This window comes from Hyperolius riggenbachi, chromosome 8, assembly GCF_040937935.1.
Source record: "Hyperolius riggenbachi isolate aHypRig1 chromosome 8, aHypRig1.pri, whole genome shotgun sequence".
NCBI lineage: Eukaryota > Metazoa > Chordata > Amphibia > Anura > Hyperoliidae > Hyperolius > Hyperolius riggenbachi.
Genome location: NC_090653.1, coordinates 63,808,283 through 63,821,479, shown reverse-complemented (window position 1 = coordinate 63,821,479; position 13,197 = coordinate 63,808,283). Strand labels below are relative to the sequence as shown.

Genomic DNA, 13,197 nt, shown 5'->3' with positions numbered 1-13,197 from the left:
AGTGTTACAGCTTACCATAGAAGCTGGTTTAGGTTTAATTAGTCAGAGCATTACTAAGAAGAGGAAAAAGTCTAACTGAACTGAACATCAAACTTCCCCGAGTAAAGTGATACATCGTAAGAGCTGACCTCATAGAGAGGCAATCCCCGGTTAACAGCCTCGGATATAGGCTTTTAGCAATTAAAATTGTGGATATCGTTAGGTGTGAGAAACTTGTCATGTCGTTTTAGTTTCCATACCTTTTGCCAGATGTGTAGCTACTAGAAATGCAGCCCTTACTATTAACCGTGAAATTCGGTGCCATTGACTTCAATGAAAAATGCCTTTGGAACACAAGAATTGGAACAAGTAGTACGGTATTTACCGGCAGAACTTGGAATTCCGACAAATTCGAAATTCAGCTGTTCTGATCATCCCTAGTGTTCACCAGTGTTAGGCACAGGTGCTTTGTGAAATTAAGAAGTGTTTTTTTACTGTCTTCCAAAGTATCCCCGTTTCCACTACACGCATTGCTATGCGGAAACAGCACCGCATCGCAACACAAAGAAACTGCAACCAATTCAGTCCAATGAAGGAATTTCCATTGACGCAAATTGATCTACCCTCCCGGCGCGATGCGACTCCTAGGCATTCAACATATCATATGATAAAACTTAATCTAAAAATGCATTAGTAAATAATGGAACTGATGTGCAACTACCAGAAAGCCCATATCAATCAAGAGATATTTTTAAAACAGCTTTGATGGCTCGTTTACACCCAGGTCATTTTGCATTTTTTTTAAGCGCCGGCGATTTTCAAAATCGCCCTAAAAGCGCTTACGCAATGATTCCCTATGAGAGAGTTCACATCTGAGCGGTTCATTTCCGATCTGCTCAGCAAATCGCTGCCTGTACCATTTGGGGGCGTTTTGCCTCAATGGAAGGTATAGGGAAATTGCAAAGTGCTTAAAAAAACACTTTGTACAGCGATTTCCCCAGCGCTTTCATGAATAAATACATTATATTTATTCATTTCCGGGTGAAAGAGACTGACGTCAGGAAGCGAAGAATAGGAATCGCTCTGCAAAAGCGCTTACAAAAGCGATTTATACAAAATCAAAGCGCGCAGGTAAGCACCGGGGGGGACACCCAAAAGTCAAAAATTGCTGGCATCAGCGATTTCGATTTTAGATGTGAACAAGCCCTTATTGTACCAACCCTAAAGTGGGCATGAACTCTTGCATAGGGCTGAAGGAGACCATAAAGAAAGGCACCCTGTATGTATTTAGAGAGTTTAGCCTGTCTAATCCCTCCTCTTCAGTGACTAATCACCACCATAATTTGATCTCTCAGCTGTGTCAGCCCAGGAAGCTAATTTGCAATCACAGGATGTTAAAAATATGTCAGCTTCCATGAAAGTAAAAGTAGACACACAGCAGATGTTTTGCATGATTTGTATCAGATCTAACAAAGAAATACTTTTCTTTAAAGGTTATTATGCTTTTTTTTTTTTTTAGAGCATTGAGGAAGATCTGAATTCAGATCCGTTTTAAAGTGAAAATCACGGCATACGTTTTTGCACATCATGCATTGAAACACTTATGTTCTTCTTGGAGTGCTGTGCCCAAAAGGCTGTTAGTATTCTTCTTGCTCATGACTGAGCGCTGCTAGCTGCCTGGAACCTCTGCCTGTTAAGTGACTCTTGACTGTGACCGTACATTCACTGCTTGTCTCTGCCATTGCTTGCCTTTTGCAATTTGCTTCAACCTCTCAATTTGGCTGGTGACTTGCCTGTGATAGCAGCTGTTAGTAGAAGAGGTAGCAAGTTAAGAAACTTTAACCCAGGAGTGACTCTCTGCTGAACATCCTGAGGAAAAGGGACAGAAATATTAAGCAGCGGCAGCACATCTCTCATCTCATCCATCGGATCCCACAGTGATCAGAGACCTCTCCTCTCCCTCACTGCTCCCCTAGTGCCGGTTCCTGCTGATCACATGATTGTCAGAAGCCGGCACTAGGGGAACAGTGATAGATAGGAGAGGTCTCTGATCACCGCAGGCTCCAATGGATTAGGTGAGCCGTGCTACTGCTGTTTTGGAGGAGGACACAGGGGGAGCAGAGCAGAACATGGGAGGAGCCGAGGAGGACAAAGGGAGACAGAGGAGACATGGGGGCAGAAGGGAACACATCGGGGACAGTAGTGGGACACAGGAGTACACAAGAGGTGCAAGGGGGACACAATAATTTGGGGAGAACATCAACAACATATACCTGGACCATGGACGCACCAAGTTTAGTATATTTTCCCCCTGGTTTTGCACTCTAAACCTAGATGCGTCTTATAGTCCGGAGTGTCTTATATTCCGGAAAATACGGTAACCTAAACATCGCACATGAATGTTCATGCAAAATGTAAATTTTTGTATGCATTATCTGCATTCTCATTGACTTCCATTAAAACATTAATCACACAAAAAAACAAGCAGTTCAAATTTTAAACGCAGAAAGTTTGTAAAAACAAATACCAACAAAATCCAAACTATATTGCGATGCCATCGAGATACATTATTACATGAGTGGCAAATGTGTGTGACCTCTCCTGGAGCCATCCCACACAAATATCTTTCTTTTGGTCCAGGAGGAAGATTCAGTAAGTCCACAAACTGCAGAAGCGCTATATAACTGGAGAATTACTCAACTAGTATGCCATAATGTCAAACGGAACACTGAGACATCCTGCGACATCTGACACCAGCCTTTCAGAGGAGCGAGAAAGCTCTTTGTCAAGGTGCAGAATCACATTATAAAAGTGTGACCTCAATTCACCTTGCGATTTCACACCTTAAGAAAAGGGTCCTGCATTTCCCCAAAACAATTGATGTCTCAGTAAAGTTTATATTAGACATCATGGAAGTCTGGCTATGTTATATTTCTCCCAGTAAAGAGTAGAAACTTTTTGCATGGTGGGTTCTATGTACATATTCGGGGGGCCTTTAGAACATCCTTTTTTTATCACAGAAGTTTCTATTAGTTTTCAATATAAAAAAGATAAACATTTTACAACTTGGTGCAGTAACAAGTATACCTTTAATACATAAACTGAAATTGCGCAAGGTACACAAAATCTGCAAAAGCAGAGGGAATTACGGATTCATAAAGAGTAGGGGCCAGCAGCACGGAGCAACATTTACTGACACCTCAGTCAACATTTAGCTGAACAAACGAATTATGGAGGAACCACCGTGCAGGTTCGGTGGTTACATAGTTACATAGTTATTTTGGCTGAAAAAAGACATATGTCCATCGAGTTCAACCAGAGAACAAAGTACAACACCAGCCTGCTCCCTCACATTGTACGCTCAAGACTGCATGTACCTCATATTTCCATATTCAGTCAGGGGAACATAAAAGTTAGTGATAACACTAGCAGAGGAACAGTCCGCTGACTAGGGAGAAGGAAGAGTGAGAGGAGAGTATCCATCTGCCGAGACGCTACAACCCCAGAGTAGAGCAGCAAGAGGTCATAAGGAGTGTATATGGCGGGTACAATAATTTATACTGTTGTAAGTGAGGCCGGAAGCCAATGGGAGTAGTATGTGAAATAAGGTTTCCAAATCTTTTCAAATTGCGGAAGTGAGTTGTCCAGGCTTTCATTTTGTCAAGGCAAAGCGCATAGCTTAAATTGGTCTTAAAAGTGTTAAAGAGAAGGGAGGGGGACCTCCAGGAGCTTGCTATCATTCTTTTGGCAGCAAGACAGATATGCAAAAGTAACTTATATTGGTGCCTTGATAACTCTGGGGGTTTTAGGCCTAGGAGGGCTACTTCCGGGTACTTGTAAGCGTACAGTAGAATATATAACCTGATACACTCTGATCCAGAACCTTCGCACTTTTGAGCATGACCACCTAACATGTAGAAAGGTACCCCGTTGGCCACATGCTCTGAAGCACAGTCCTTTATTTGCCGGACAACATTTTTCCATACGATCAGGAGTTAAGTACCAGCGCAGGAGAACCTTATATTGAGTCTCCACCAGGGAGGAACTGATAGAGATGCTTGGAGTTCCCCTCCGCATGGGCCGCAAATCTTCAGTATCGAGGGAAACATTAAGTTCCCGCTCCCATCTAGAAATGTATTGTGGTTTAGGGAGGTCAGAGGGGGAAACTGCATTTTTGTTAATAGTTCCTTATCGGGTACTTGTTTATTCTCTTTAAGGGAGGGGAATGATTTGAGTGTTCTATCTGTCACTAAGTTGCTAATTGTAAATAATCCGTTTTGTCTCCACCATTTAAAGGCCAAAGGATTCTGCAATCCAGGGGTGAAATCCGGGTGGCCTAAGAATGATACGAGTGGAAGATGGGGGGAGACTAGCTTTACTTTAAACTTAATCTGGTTCCAGATATGGAGAGAGTGTGTTATTATTGGGTTCTTGATAAGCTTATGTTGAGTAGTAGAGAGCCAGAGTAGGTTGCGGATAGATATAGGGGAGCAAAATGAGCTTTCCATATCGCACCACAAAGGAGGATTATTTTCCTCATGCCACATTGTTAGTTGAGCAATCTCCGCAGACTTATAGTAAACTGTTATGTTAGGAACGCCCAGACGTCCATCTGCACTCAGTCTATAAAGTGTTCCTTGGGAAACTCGAGGGGTAGTGCCCTTCCAAATAAAAGAGTGTAGAGTAGATTGTACTTTCCTTAAAAAAGATGCAGGAACCAAAACCGGGAGGACTCTAAATGCGTATAGGAAATTTGAGTAGGATTGACATTTTGATTGCTGCTATCCGAATCAGCCACGATCTCGCATATCGCTTCCAACATTCTAATAATTGCGAGGTTTCAGTGAGGAGTCTGGGGTAATTAGCGTCAAAAAGTGAGTTGTACGAGTTGGTTAGAAATATGCTCAGGTATTTTAGTTTCTGAGGTTCCCATTTGAATTTATAAGATATTTGCAAATCCTGGACTAAGTCTGGGGGAAGTGTAATCTTTAGCGCTTTGGATTTTAAGCTATTTATTTTTAGCGAGGAGAATGCCAGCGCATACCACTAAGGCTGCATCTGAAATGACCACCAGCTCAGTGTGCAGCACCTAAATAGACTTTCTGCACACTTCGCATTCAATTCAGATGCAAATCATATGCAAATCTGCTACTACTTATCATGCAAACAGGAAACTCAGAAGGAGGGGCTGGGAGCAGCTAACCTGATAGTTATATAGTTACAGAGTTAAGAAAAGTCTAGCAGAGGCGGTGTATGCCTGTGCGATTAACCATTCAATTGCAGCATGTGTTTAGGGATGCGCAGCCTTTCCCCCCACCTTTATTTATTTTTAGCCCAGATATGTCTTCAAATGTTAATACGGTGTCTGCCAGGTTGGGAAGGGATACCCGGGGGTTTGTGAGGGTGAGTATCACAGCATCTGCGTACATACATAGTTTATGATTGTGGCCTGCTACTTCGATCCCGTGTATGCTGTCGTGCCGGTTAATTAAGAGCTAGTGGCTCCATAATAAGAGCGAACAGCAGTGGAGATAAAGGGCATCCCTGCCGGGTACCCCTGCCGATGGGGAAGGTAGAAGATTTGTATCCACTATATTTAATAAAGGCGCCTGGAGAGGAGTAAAGGACCTCAAGCCAAATTCAAAAGTTAGGTCCGACGCTCCAGGTGGTCAGTAGAGTGGACAGATACTCCCATGATACCGTGTCAAAGGCCTTTTGAATATCAAGCGATAACCGCATCATGGGAGTATCCGTGTTCGCAGCTGAGGAAATCGGATGCAGAAGTCTCCTGATATTATCTCCTGCCTGACGGCGAGGCATAAAGCCTACTTCATCGCGGCCAATTAAGTCCCCAATGCCCACATTAAGCCTGGTAGCTATGATTTTTGCTAGGATCTTAATATATATGTTCAATAGTGATATAGGTCTATAATTACACCAAATAGTGTGATCGGAGTCGGGCTTGGGATCATACTTATACTTGCTAATAACGAATCTGAACCAGGTTTCTCCCCTTTCAAAATGTTATTGAATGCTACAGCCAATGGTGTCGTGAGAATATTCATAAATGTTTTATAATATAGGGTGGGGAAGCCATCTGGGCCAGGAGCTTTATTAATCTTAAATGATTGTATGACTTGTATGACCTCCTCAGGAGTGATTGGATGGTCAAGTGTTAGCTTGAACGTCTCGCTGATGGGAGGTAGGGGCAGATTGTGTAGGGTATTATGGAGTAGTAAGGAGTTAGCAGCCGGAGATGGCTGACACAATTTGGCTAGTCCTTTATGAAAGATATCTACTATTTTCTTTGGATTGCATGTGAAGGCGCCATTTCCTATGTTTATTTTAATTTCTTTGTAGCTTGGGTCAGGTCGTTTAAAGGGGAACTGAAGTAAGAGGTATACGGAGGCTGCCATATTTATTTCCTTTTAATCAATACCAGTTGCCTGGCAGCCCTGCTGGTCTATTTCTCTGCAGTAGTATCTGAATAACACCAGAAACAAGCATGCAGCTAGTCTTGTCAGATCTGACTTCAAAGTCTGAAACACCTGATCTGCTGCATGCTTGTTCAGGGGCTACGGCTAATAGTATTAGAGGCAGAGGATCAGCAGAGCTGCCAGGCAACTGGTATTGATTAAAAGGAAATAAATATGGCAGCCTCCGTATACCTCTTACTTCAGTTCCCCTTTAAGATGACGGGCAAACATAGAAGTTGGCTTGTTTGTATTTGCTCCATCTCAGGTGCCTCTCTGCTTTACTAGTGAGGAAAAGATTTAAAGCTTCCTCTGCCTTAAACCAGGCTTGTTTATTTGCTGCAGGATTAAGTGCAAAGTAATCCTTAAAGAGAACCCGAGGTGTGTTTAAAGAATGTTATCTGCATACAGAGGCTGGATCTGCCTATACAGCCTTGCCTCTGTTGCTATCCCAAACCCCACTAAAGTCCCCCTGCACTCTGCAATCCCTCATAAATCACAGCCGTGCTGTGAGGCTGTGTTTACATCTGTAGTGTCAGTCTCAGCTGCTCCCCCGCCTCCTGCATAGCTCCAGTCCCTGCCCCCATCCCTTCCCTCCAATCAGCAGGGAGGGAAGGGATGCAGGTGGGGACTGGAGTTCTGCAGGAGGCGGGGAGAGCAGCAGACTGACACTATAGAGATAAACACAGCCAGCTCTGACAAGCTGTTTGTCAGCAGCGTGGCTGTGATTTATGAGGGATTGCAGAGTGCAGGGGGACCTTAGGGGGGTTTGGGATAGCAACAGAGGCTATGCTGTATAGGCAAATCCAGCCTCTGTATGCAGATAATATTCTTCAAAGCCACCTTGGGTTCTCTTTAAGATGATTTTTATTATAGCGGCAATGGCTGGGGCAGACAGCAGCGATTGGTTAAGGGACCAGCGGGGTTCCGCTGGTTTGGCGAGTATAGAGGATAGCAAGATAGATACTGCGTTATGATCGGATTAGAGGATAGGGACAATTTCAGTACTAGTAAGGCTTGTAAGTAAATTAGTATGTATGAACCAGTGATCAATGCGGGACTGAGAATTATGTGGATGTGAAAAGAAAGTGAATCCCTTCCTATTAGGGTGCATTTCTCTCCAGCAATCTGCAAAGGAGAGCGTCTGAAGGAGGTCTCTAAGCAGTTTAGCCTTACGTGACTCGGCAGGAGTTGGGTGGGGTTGTGCTGGATTATCTCTATCTAAATTGAGTCGTAGGGTAAGACTGGAATCTCCACACATTAGTATCGTGCCTATTGCATGTGTGCTTAGCATGTCAATAAAATGGTGCATGAATGGTAGTTGATCAGTATTAGGCACGTAATAAGACGCTACTGTGACATCTATCTCTTGTATGGTGCCTATTAGGAGAAGATATCTGCCATCAGGATCTTTAATTTCCCTATTACAGATGAAATTAACCGATTTCCTGAAGGCGATAAGAATACCTCTATGCTTTGTCTTGGCACTAGCAGTATAAATTGAGGGAACGTGCTATGAAGATATTTGGGGGTATAGCTTGCAGGAAAGTGTGTCTCCTGTAGACATACAATATCTGCATGTGCTGCACGGAAGGATGTAAATGCTTTAGAACGTTTTACAGGGGAGTTCAGGCCCTGAACACTTAGTTTGAGAGACATGAATTTTTGTATGAGCGGTGGGGCTTATATTGTATTCTAGGGTTCATTAAAGGGAGGGAGACACCGAGAGCCCAATATAGTGTAGTATGTACTGGCAGTTAAGTGGAAGTGTACAAATGTTAGAGTGGTACTCACAAGTCAGGGTTACCTTCCAGGTAACCACTGTATAGGCAGGTGGGGAGATTAAACCTGTCCCCACTCAGGATTAAGAAGTCGCTCTCTGTAGATGAGAAAAAAGGGGCCAATTCCCCTCCACCAGGGGTGGACACAATCTCAATGGCGCTAAGCTGACTAAAGCTGTTCACAAGTGTTTGATTGCTCCTGTTTATAGCCTGATGAAGTGGGTTGAACCCACGAAACGTGTTGCAAATTATTGGAGTATATAAATAAAACGTTATTTTTTCGAAAACCCGACATTTTCTTGTGTCTGCACTAGGGAGGTAAGTCCACTTATTACCTCCCTGTTTTTTAAACCTTTTATCTATCTTTATACTTCTGGCGCCTCTGTAACACTGTTTACAATTCTAGGGTTCATGTTATGGGTAAGGGAGGAGCGACTCAGCAGAAGAATGAGGAGGAAAGGTAAATTTACCCCCCCCCCTTCCCTGCACACTCTACCTGCCTAATGCCTAAACCTAACCCACCTCCCTGCACACGCTACCTACCTAATGCCACACACAAGGAGCAAAGAAGAAGAAATCGGCACCAAACACACTGACCGGCAGACACTTGGAGGGGGTAATTGATGAATCCTATATGTGCCTCCAGCATACAGCGATATCCAACAGTTCAAAGAGAAAGTCCAAAGTCCACTTATTACCTCCCTGTTTTTTAAACCTTTTATCTGTCTTTATACTTCTGGCGCCTCTGTAACACTGTTTACAATTCTAGGGTTCATGTTATGGGTAAGGGAGGAGCGACTCAGCAGAAGAATGAGGAGGAAAAGGTAAATTCCCCCCCCCCTCACACTCTACCTGCCTAATGCCTAAACCTAACCCACCTCCCTGCACACGCTACCTACCTAATGCCTAAACCTACCCCCCCCCCCCCCCCCATATGCACACTACCTACCTAATGCCTAAACCTAAACTGCCTTCCCCCTCCCCGCATACATACCTGCCTAATGCCTAAACCTAACTTCACCCCTTCCCCCCCTCCCTACCTACCTAATGCCTAACCCCCACACGCACACACTGCCTACCTAATGCCTAACCCACCTCCCTCCCCCCGCATGCACACTACCCGCCTAATGCCTAAACCTAAACTTCTCCCCCCGCATACACTACCTAACTAATGTCTAAACCTAACCCCACCCCCGCATACATTACTTACCTAATGCCTAAACCTAACCCCCCCCCCCCCCCACAAGCACTACCTACCTAACATCTAACCCTAACCCTCCGCCCCCACACACACTAACTAGCTACTGCCTAAACCTAACCCCCAAGCATACACACTACCTACCTAATGCCTAAACCTAAACTCCCCCCACGCACACGTTCTATCTATTGCAAACCCCCGGCACTAGCTGCGCGGCAAAAAAAAAGAAAAAGGAAAAATATTGGGTGCTGTAAAATATCGGCATTTGGGCACCCGTGGTGCCCAATATATGGCTATGTACCGGACGCCCCACTTTCCGCTCTGGCACCCAATTCCCCTATGATGGCGCCCAATTAGTCAACTAGCCGCATGCGCCCTTTTTAGGGGCGCTGAACCTCCTTTCACTGCGGAGCACCTCCAGCTATCACATGTTCTACAAGCTCTGACCATTGGTCCATCTTGGAGACCCAGTAGCCCTCCTTGAGGTTGTAGTTATCAAAAGCCGGAACTTACATTCTTATTGATCCTCATGGACAAGAAGTACCTGAGTGCTGCCTGAGGCTAGGCCTGACAGCCATGGCCTAAAAAACAAGATGATGCTTCTGTTAGATGACTCCTGCTGATGGTTGTGCCGCTGATTCTCCCTGCTCATTCTCATAGTATTGTATTGTGTCTGGTAGCAGAAGCATCCTTAATCAGGATAAGTGCTGAACAAGCACCAGACACGTCCCACAGTGTCAATAGTTTTATTGTGTAACCAGAGGCGTAGCTAGGGCTTTCAACGCCCGGGGACAAAGACAGGTTATGTGCCCCCCCCCCCCAATGGTGGCAAAGTGCAAAATAGGGGCGCGGCCCCGCATCAGAATAGGAGCGTGATCGTCGGTGCTGCTATACAAATACATAATAATATGGGAGGACATTAGACTATGGCTATGGTAGGATTAGATTGTGAGCTCCTCTGAGGACAGTCAGTGACATGACTATGTACTCTGTAATGTGCTGCAGAAGATGTCAGTGCTGTATAAATACATAATAATAATATGGTAGGACATTAGACTATGACTATGGTAAGATTAGAGTGTGAGCTCCTCTGAGGACAGTCTGTGACATGACTGTGCACTCTGTAAAGTGCTGCAGAAGATGTCAGTGCTATATAAATACATAATAATAATATGGTAGGGCATTAGACTATGACTATGGTAGGATTATATTGTGAGCTCCTCTGAGGACAGTCAGTGACATGACTATGTACTCTGTAATGTGCTGCAGAAGATGTTAGTGCTATATAAATACATAATAATAATATGGTAGGACATTATACTATGACTATGGTAAGATTAGATTGTGAGCTCCTCTGAGGACAGCCAGTGAGATGACTATGTATTCTGTACAGTGCTGCAGAAGATGTCAGTGCTATATTAATACATAATAATAATATGGTAGGACATTAGACTATGACTATAGTAGGATTAGAGTGTGAGCTTCTCTGAGAACAGTCAGTGACATGACCATGTACTCTATAAAGAGCTGCAGACGATGTCAGTGCTATATAAATACATTATAATAATATGGTAGGACATTAGACTATGATAGGGATTAGAGTGTGAGCTCCTCTGAGGACAGTCAGTGACATGACTATGTACTCTGTAATGTGCTGCAGAAGATGTCAGTGCTATATAAATACATAATAATAATATGGTAGGACATTAGACTATGATAGGGATTAGAGTGTGAGCTCCTCTGAGGACAGTCAGTGACATGACTATGTACTCTGTAATGTGCTGCAGGAGATGTCAGTGCTATATAAAAACATAATAATAATAATATGGTAGGACATTAGGCTATGGTAGGATTAGATTGTGAGCTTCTCTGAGGACAGTCAGTGACATGACTATGTACTCTGTAATGTGCTGCAGGAGATGTCAGTGCTATATAAATACATAATAATAATATGGAAGGACATTAGACTATGACTATGGTAGGATTAGATTGTGAGCTCCTCTGAGGACAATCAGTGACATAACTATGTACTCTGTACAGTGCTGCAGAAGATGTCAGTGCTATATACAGACATAATAATAATATGTTAGGACATTAGACTATGACTATGGTAGGATTAGATTGTGAGATTCTCTGAGGACAATCAGTGACATGACTATGTACTCTGTAAAGTGCTGCAGGAGAGGTCAGTGCTATATAAATACATAATAATAATATGGAAGGACATTAGACTATGACTATGGTAGGATTAGATTGTGAGCTCCTCTGAGGACAGTCAGTGACATGATTATGTACTCTGTAATGTGCTGCAGAAGATGTCAGTGCTATAGATACAGAGACATGACAGAGAACATTTATATGGCGCTTTTCTCCTGTTGGACTCACAGCGACAGAGCTGCGACCCCTGGGACGCGTTCTATAGGTCTCCTACTGAATAGGTGCTGGCTTACTGAATAGGGGGAGGAAAGATTTATTTGAACCAAAGTCTCCTAGTAGCAGTGGGGTTAAGGGAATAGGAAGGTGCTTTGTGCTATTGTGATTGAATGATATGAATCCCCAGAGGGATACAAGTACTGCGCATAAGTCTACAGGGCATAAATATGTGCTAGGCATTATGCAATTGCAATAAAACAGTAAAATACACACTAAAAAAGTGGTAGTGCAAACTACTAAGTAACAAGATGACCAGTAGTGAAAGGGTTTCTGGTGAACACTGCCCACATTACGATTTTCTGGCCCACATTACGATTTTCTGGTGAACACTGCCCACGTTACGATTGTCTGGTGAATGCTGTCCATGTTACAATTTTCTGATGAACGCTGCCCACATTACGATTTTCTGTCCCACATTACGATATTCTGTCCCACATTACGATATTCTGGTGAACGCTGCGTAATATGTTGGCGCTTTATAAATACAATAAATAATAATAATAAGAAAAAAGGGTTAGTGCCAAAGAATTAGGGACGCTGAACTAAGTCTTAATAGAAGAAGCAGGCCTGGCCTGGCATACCATAGCAGAGAAGAGGAGTGAAGGAAGGAGTTAACATCAGGAATGCTATAGAAGCAGGGAGAGTAAGGAGAGCCATCCTTCCGTGGCTGAAAGGGAAAGCAAGCAAGTGACAGGTAGAGGCAGCGAGCGGACAGCTTACTCTGGGAGGCAGCTGAAGTCAGTAAGAATATCCCAGGCTGTCCCGGTCTTGCTCTACAGTTTGCGGTGCTTGTATAAGCCAATCATAAGAGATGCGGGGCCATTACACTTCCCGGGTCTCCACTCTCCAGCTGCAGCATCCAGCATGTTCACAACACTTCCCCAGCTCACATGCAAAAGCGCAGCTCCTCTCCCTCCCTCTTCACTTGTGTCTCCACACGCAGCTCCCTCTGACAGCTCCCGGGGCTCCCTCCAATCCATTCCACCACACAGCATACTCAGCTCCATCTGGATAGCATGCACACGGCTCCCTCTGCTCTATGTGGATTCCGCACACAGTCCGATCAGCACTCCAGTGACAGTCCACACTGATAAGTCCCTGCGCGATCCAGCCAGGCCTCCACTACTGACTCAAACTTCCCGGGGCTCCAGTGACAGCATCCTGCACGTGGAAGCTGCGTGCACAGCACGTAATGACGTGCGCTGGCACCGCAGCTACTCTCTGCATAGTCTGCAGACTCGGGCAGAGAGGAGATTGAAAAAAAACAAAAAAAACAAAAGGCAGATGGGCGCCCTTAGGGAGTCGGCGCCCGGGGGCACTTGTCCTACCCCGC

At 44.2% G+C, this 13,197-nt stretch overlaps 1 protein-coding gene across 27 annotated transcripts in view; it reads left to right on the top strand.

Annotated features, from left to right (window-relative positions):
* LOC137528845 (leucine-rich repeat and fibronectin type III domain-containing protein 1-like protein) overlaps positions 1-13,197 on the top strand; it is a 688,143-nt gene that overhangs the window by 380,824 nt on the left and 294,122 nt on the right. The window lies entirely within an intron of this gene.